Source organism: Poecilia formosa, unplaced genomic scaffold (assembly GCF_000485575.1).
Source record: "Poecilia formosa unplaced genomic scaffold, Poecilia_formosa-5.1.2 Scaffold262, whole genome shotgun sequence".
Taxonomy (NCBI): domain Eukaryota; kingdom Metazoa; phylum Chordata; class Actinopteri; order Cyprinodontiformes; family Poeciliidae; genus Poecilia; species Poecilia formosa.
The window spans coordinates 582,796-590,365 of NW_006800201.1; the positions used below are offsets into that span (position 1 = coordinate 582,796).

Consider the following 7,570-nt stretch of genomic DNA (forward strand, 5'->3'; position numbering starts at 1 on the left):
AAAGGTCGTCCAATACACACTCAGTATAAAGCGTGCCAGGATCTTTCTGCAAAACAACAGTAGCACGCCATTGGTTGAAACTTTCCAACACACACTGATGAAGATGGAAATGTATAAAGAGAACGATGTCTTAGAATGAGGAGGAGATTTTTTGTGTTGAGACTACAGAAGATTTTTGATTATTGAACTGAAGAAACTGTAGCGAGGTATCCGTGGTGGTGTAATAAATCTCCGGCTCGTCTATGGCCTAGCAGCAAGAACTACGTCTCTGTGCGTTATTTATTTTACTTAGATATTTAAGAGTATAGCCACCCTTCATTTCCTCAATAAAAATGGTGACCCCGGACGTTTGATCGAACAGTTGAACAACCAGGAGAAGAAGGGTGACTCGCTTCGGCCTGACTGCGGACGGGAGGCCATCTGGGCCCACTTACAGAAAGAGAGGTACGCTTTTATCTCTTTTGCTTGTTAAAAACAGAACGGCTTCCTGTCTGCTGGTGGTCTGAAGTGCTAAAAAGTGTGATTAAGTTCTTTCTGCTTACCATAGGCGAGTAAAGCGCAAAGAACGAGCTGCCAAAAATCTGAGACTCGGAGAGGTATCTCATACATTCTGGAAACAAGCAGCTCGGAAAATAAGCATTTTTTCAGTCTGGTCTCACCCGTTTTGGTGACGGTAACAAGGAATTCTCTTCCATTATAAGTTACCATATATCAGCCAATCTGGTGTAGTTCTTCTGAACTACACCAGTAAGAGCGGACAAATAAATAATATATCACGATTTGTTAAATTTGGCAGGAGGCCAAGAAGCTTAACTTTAACATTAAACCAGCTGAGCCACGAAGAGAGATTGGGATCTCTGTGAAAAGCGCTATAAAAATAAAGAATAAGAGTAAAAGAGGCCAGGAGAGGACAGTTTTTTTTCTCTGTGAGACCACCGAGTGTCTCCATGAGAGAGACAGCGGTGTTTCCTTAGCGGAGGGAACGTGTTTTTCTCCGTGGAGTGACCACGGCAAATCCCATCCACGACAGAGAGCAAAAAGCCCGTCTGGTGGGAAAAACCAAAGTCCTCCATGAGATGATGTGTGGCCTGAAATAGAGTTGAAAATGAGTAAAAAGTGAATAAAGAAGTTCAAGTGAAGAAAATAGAGTTTTACAGATTACTTTGTGAGTTACACTGCAGTAATTGTTCTTTAATTTCATTGTCTGAGATTTTTGGTGAGGTTTAAGTGTTTCTGTCAGCCTTGGCTAAAATAACTGAAGTCCCACTATAATTAATTATGTGCACACATTAAAATTGGACAGTGGCTAATTAAATCAATAGCCAACTAAATTTTATATATTTATAATAAATATATTAATAAATATAATTACATTAACTAGAATCCCCGGGGAGGAGAAGGAATAAGAAAAGAAATGTAAATGGAATGAATGTTGCTGAGATGAATGCTGAATAATTGGGAATGTATGTTATCTGTTGTGTAAGTATTTGATTGGCATGCCTGTATATACTGTAAAATTCTGAAATATGCATGTTTTTGGCTTATTAAGTAACTGACTGCTTTCAAAGTAACGTTGAGCATCAGAAGCCGCCGTGCTCTGCATAAGAGTTAAAAATTGGTCTTTTTTGACTGCAATTTGACTGCAATTGTTTTACGCTGTTTGTAACTTGTAATTTCATGCTGTGCAATATAAATAGGAAAACATCCATATTGCTACTATATTTCAGAAAAGTATAGCAGTAAGGAGTTATTTCTGCTTAGTTGAGAGAAAGAAAAGAGTTTCTTGGCTGATTCCCAGAAACGCACACACACAAACTTTCCCTCCCACCCTTTCTATCCTCTGGTCAAGCTCTCAGCTTTCTCACCCCCTCTCTGCCCCTCTCCTCTCTCTCTCCCTCTCTCTTGCCACCCCTCGCTGCCCCTCTCCTCTCTGCCCCTCTCCTCTCTGCCCCTCTCCTCTCTCTCTCCCTCTCTCTCTCTCTTACCATCCCTAGCTGCCCCTCTCTTTCTCCCTCTCTCTTGCCACCCCTCGCTGCCCCTCTCTCTTCCATGCCCTCTCTCTCTCTCTCTCTCTCTTTCTCTCTCTCTCTTCACCACACGTCATTTGGTCCCGGATCTGTCGTGATTTGAGACCATTCTTTGTTAACACCCATTTGTAGTCCATAGTATTTAAGACGGCCCACTTCCTATTACGCAAAGTTGGCCCCCACCTTTGCTCATTTCGGACTGAAGCAGACTGAAGTTTAGTTTTCCTTTTTTTCTCTCCTCTGCTTATAACGGTGAAGAGGTTTAAGCCTAAAGCCTTGAATTAACTAAAATAATACAGACTTTTATTCAAATAATCATTGTTTCTGTAACACTGAACTATGTTAAACATTTTTCAAATGTATATTTTACTGTAAATAGAGTTGAATAACTGCAAAAACTAGGTTAACTGTTATATCTATTGAAGAACATTTAATATACCTAACAATATTTAGTAACTATAAGCAATAATACTACAAGGAACAAATATTACAAGTACAACTAACTAAAAATCAACTTATTTTTTACTAATTTTGAAAAATTTAAAAGTTGAAGGAAACAAAACTGCAAAAGACAGTAAAACTTAAACAGAATTCTAATAGTGAGACAACTGCTAAATAAGCAAGATGAGCAACATACCTATTGTCATTATTGGTTCAAAAAACCCAGAATATGCTTCTCAAATTCCAAAAATTTCTAAGAAGTGGCAAAAGAGAACGCAAGGATTTCCGTGCCCATGACCAGAAAATGGGAGCTTTGACTTATCCCTTTGTGAACAAATGGAAACTCGGATTGCAGACTACAAAGCAAAAAACAAAGGAAAGAAAAGACAAGCCAAAATAGAACTAGAATTTAACATTTTAAAGCTATTCAAGGAAGAAGGTGAAAAATACCGGAAAAACTTAAAGCAGCAGCTTGTTGAGCTGAAAAATAATTATGAAAAACCAGACGACGATCAAATGAACCCTGCTGGGTTGTATCCAGCCCTGACAGGAGTTCTGAATATCACAGGTGATTTTGGATGCAGGAATGATGATCAGATTAAGGACATTAAACAAGGAAAAAACAATGAGCCGGAAGCTCAATTAGATAGATCTTCTAGTCCAGACCACTAGAGGGAGTCGAACAAAAACAACTGTGTCCAAATTTAGGCTCTGCATCATTTAAAACGGGTGTTCAGAAAAGCAGCAATGGCGGCAAAATTATTTTTGCTGTATTACACTTAAAATTACACAAAATGATTTTTTACAATGTTTTTCGGTGAGAATGTTGATGTATAGATCTCAGATATCTGCTCGGTTCATCAATAAATCACTTAATTGCAATATTGCTCCGGTTTTTCGGAGATCTGCTCCCGCTGCATTAACAGCCAGCTCCCCTCGCCTGCTGTCAGCTGGCCGGGCGCTCCAGGTTCGGTACACCGAGAGAGAACCCATGTCTCCCGGCAAATCGTTTTAAAAACTCCCGCTAGTTTTCCCCTATGAGTGGAGGTGAAACACAGATATTAAGTCTGGTAATAGCTGTAAAAATGTTTGGCTCACTAAAGTATTTAATTTATTCCTGAGCAAATGGGTTTGACTGATTAAAGCTAAGCCTAAAAACATAACAGTTTTATTTAACTAATGTATTACTTCCTGAGATCTAGAGAGTATTTGAAAATAATGAATTAAACATATTTCTTTTTTACTATGGAACAGCCTTTATTACAAAAAGTGAAGAATAATACAGAAATAAAGAGTAAAAAACTAACTTCGAGTCCGTTCTTTTTCCTTCGGCACTCTGTGCTTTACGTTGTCACGGTTGCTAAGCAACATAACGCCGAGACGGAGGCTAGGCAGCTAGCCAGAGGCTACAGCTTCTCTCTATGAGAGGCCCATGGGCCAAAACTTACAAACTCTCTTACATTCGCTATCAAACTCTCCGACAGAGTTTGATTGCAACGGAAGATAACTTAAAATTTCAGTTTCTGATTTCACCCCAGGCAGGCTTTTCAAAATAAAAGCGGACCTCCGGTTTATGTTTGATTCATGTTTCTCTCCTGCGGCTTTAAAAATGTAAAACTTTGTGTTAATTGATTTGCTAAAGGAAATCATGTATCTGAAAATAAATTACAACATATTATGTGGGCAAAAAATTCTGTGAACCACATATGTGCTACCTCAATCAAAATGGCTGACATTTGACATGCAAAAAAATCTTTCAGATTACATAAACAATACCTTACCAGGTACTTCCCTCACTTCAGGATGAAACAGGGACACCTATAAGACCATAGTTAACTGAGGTTGCACATATGTGCTTTACAGGATTTTTTGCCCACACAATATTTTTTTTCCAGATGCATAATGTCGTTTTGCAAATTAAAACCCTCTATGGCATGGTGTTGCCCTTGGGCAACAAACCACATTTCTGTACCTCACGTTGCTCCTTTATTTTATTTTTTGGGGGGGAATTATTTAGAATACCTCCAGACATATTTTTGTCCAAATAAAAGAGGTATTGAGGTTCCTGTGACCTTTTACTTAGAAGAGCAGCAGTCCTTTTTATGAAGCAGAGATGCATGCTACACCTTGCCTCCTACTTGAAGTTATACATCACTTTTCTTCATGTTTAAAATTGGGTCACTCTGAGTAAAAATATTTTAATATCTGTGAGTTTGTAAAGAAGCATTATAGATCATTTCAAGACAATTTTTTTAAAATAATTTATACGCTAAAACTGTGTTCTTTTGTATGTTGCCTCAGGGCAACATTGCGAGGTTAGGGCCCTTTTGCTCAGACAATATTATTCTAATGCGATGATATGCAATTGATCACAAAATAATTATCAAAGCCAATTTTTTTACTTTATTATTGACTAACAGCAACAGGAAATAGATGCAAGATCATTTCATGGACAAAATGTGCATAAGCTGGGGTCATTCCCAATGAAAACATGAGGATCCTTTGTACAACCATTATTTCATTGTTTGTTTATCCTCAAAACTAATTTCAGTCCCAAAGGGTGAAGAGCTGGTCATCAATGAACAAATGGCCCCATTCGAAGGCAGGCAAAGACTGAAGCAATACCTGCTAAACCCAAATATACGGGTCTGCAGGGTACTTCATATCGCTGGTGCAGATAATGTTCCTTACAACTTGAAAATCTACACAGGGCGAGCCGTACCACCACCAAATCTACCAGATATGGGAGCTGGTGGAAATGTTATCCTTTGCTTGGCTCAAATTCTACCAAAAAAATCAGAACTACAAACTCTTAAAAAAAGAACCTGCAGCCCTAAGTCCTGTCACTGATGTGAATCTGGTCGCTACAACCCATAGATAATCAGATAAACAGATGGTGATTCCCAGGTACGCCAATAATCAAGTGATACACTTTTTTTCACATCAGCAAGCAATTCCTTCCTGATATTTAACATATAATAGGGAAAAAGACTAATTTCAACATCCTTAGTGATTCTAACTCTGCCAAACATACACATGTACAAACACACAAATGCTCGTTTTAGTAATTTGCGCAAATGTACCATTCATTAATGAAAGTTAGTTGTTTATTTTATATTTGTTGAGTTGGAACCATTTCTGATTTATTTTTGTCAAAAAAAAGTTTTTTATGAATATAGTTTTTGTTTGATTTGTATTTCATTTCTCATAATCACTGTAGAAAACTTGGCGTTTTAGACCCCTTGTAGCGCAATGTTGCCCTTAGGCAAATCCGGTTCTGGGAGGTGTCAGGGTCCAATTTTATGATTGATATGTAATTAGGGACCAACAAGCTCCCAAAGAATGCAGGAGCTTGTTGTATTTTTTTTCCCAAAAAAATAAAAAGTCATGCCATAGAGAATCTATTCTGAAGCCGGTTGTCAGTTATATAGATTCTGGAGCAATTAGGAGACCACACTGCCTCCTACTGGTAGCTCTCTGCTACTGCAATAAAGTTAATTACCATAGGTGCCAAATCTCGAAATTAGAAATATACATAAAAAACATCTCAAAATAGAAAAAGAAACTAATAATAATAATAGAAACCAGTACTTTTTGTGTATGCCACATGAGCAACATAAAATATCAGTGGTAATATTTAATAATTTATAATGAATTGTAGTGGTAACTGTCAAACCAAATATCCCATAAAAGCCCAATCAACAAACCACTGCTGCACTGAGGTGATACGTCGCACGCAGGTAAAAGAAGTTTAATGTCCAAGAAACTTGAAGTGATCTTGGACATAACTTCCCGAAGGACTGGTGTGGACATGTCCCCACCAACTTTGGCCTGACGGGGACAGACCCCTCCAGTATTTCCTTCTCCTTTTTTTCTTTATGTGCCTGCACCTATGTGCAGACAGTAACTCTGCAGCAGCTACGCACTGTAAAACGTAAATGGCAAGTCTGCTCATTGATCTAGTGGATTGGACATCGAGATTTGCAGTGTGGCACATGTTCTATTGTTTTACATTGACCCGGGAATATCAGTGGTGGGGAAATGACACAATCAAGCAAAGAATCTGAAAAGGGGACGAATAGTTTTGATATTGTCAACACTATGACAGCAAGATAACAAGGTCCAAGGGGATCACATTTCACAGGTCAGTAAAAAGCTGTAATTAAAATATAAAGAAAGTGGAGAGTAGGTTAGTGTTGAGGAAAATGAATATTTTTAGTGTTTAATACAGTTAATCTTACGTCATGTGTAAAAGGTATATTGAGCATGGTCATTTTGAACAAAATTCTTAATTTAGAACAGGTTTGTGTTAATGATTTAAAACTAAACTATTGATGGGTAAGTATTCAACTTACGGGAAGGAAAATAGAGATCATGTATTTGAAATTGTATTATCTGTTACTATGTCAGATTCAAATGGAAATTGTGTGAATGAAAATGTTTTGTTTAGTATTAGAAAATTGCTCAGGTTTATGGTGAAAGGGTTTTGGAAAATGATTGTGTTAATTTTTATACTCAGGGTTGATTATTATATTTGATAGGTTAGAAAAAGGAATTTTACTCCATTCTGTTCTGTTGATTTTATGTATTACTTTTGGTTTACAGCAGGACTAAATCTTTTGAAGAGCTGAATGCAGAAGAACAAAATTAGGTTTGTGGAGATGGGGTTAGGGCTAGGTAAAGAAACAAAAAAATATAAAATAAACAATTAACATAAAACTGAACTCAAAGTTCAAAGTAATAAAAAAAAGTTCATAGGTCCAACATAGAAAATACTAGAAAATAATTTTTAAACAATAACAATAATGCCTACAGTGAATAAATTCATCAGAAATATTTAATTTAGTAATTTTCCAAATGTCAGCTGAATATGTGTACTCTGTATGAATGTCTGCACTCTTGAATTTTCAGATGTTTATTTGGTGATTTCTGTCTTAAATGATGAAAGTCTGTTATTTACTTCAGTAACGTTAACAGTTCCTCTTTTTTTCTCTTTTCCTCTTCAGATTGCCTGCAACATAACGTGTATGAGAACAAGATGTATAACCAGGAGAAGAAATCCACGCTGGTCCAGGACGAGTTAGAACCTCTGCAAGTGAAAC

General features: G+C 37.2%; 1 long non-coding RNA gene across 1 annotated transcript; it reads left to right on the top strand.

Annotated features, from left to right (window-relative positions):
* The first annotated feature begins 6 nt into the window (after positions 1-6).
* Positions 7-7,570, top strand: LOC103150773 (uncharacterized). Its single transcript, XR_477585.1, has 2 exons — positions 7-444; positions 7,475-7,570. It is a non-coding gene; the product is annotated as an uncharacterized LOC103150773 (long non-coding RNA).